Raw genomic sequence first — 362 nt, 5'->3', positions numbered from 1 at the left:
AGGCTTATAGCATATTTTGCGGTTTGTATTGGATTGTTTATGAAAAGTAAACTCAAAGTCCAATCTAATCCAGTGGTTTGCAAAAAATAGAATCCAATCAAATTCGAATGAGTGCGGTTTTAATCAGTTTTCGGTTTAGATTGGATTAGATGAACGGTTTAGTTTGTATCGGTTTAGATTTGAACACCCTTACTTTTATGATTAGACATGATATTTATTGATATTTATTTTATATGCGTATTTTTTTGTTTAGTTTTGTCTTAATAAAAGATAAAAAAAAATTTGAACACGTTTAAACACACTTAAATACTATTACATATCCAGCCTTAATCTTAATTATTCTTGAAATGAATTTAAAATAA

Source organism: Arachis ipaensis, chromosome B09, assembly GCF_000816755.2.
Source record: "Arachis ipaensis cultivar K30076 chromosome B09, Araip1.1, whole genome shotgun sequence".
NCBI lineage: Eukaryota > Viridiplantae > Streptophyta > Magnoliopsida > Fabales > Fabaceae > Arachis > Arachis ipaensis.
The sequence above is the reverse complement of the archived record's forward strand: the minus strand, read 5'-3'. Positions refer to the sequence as shown.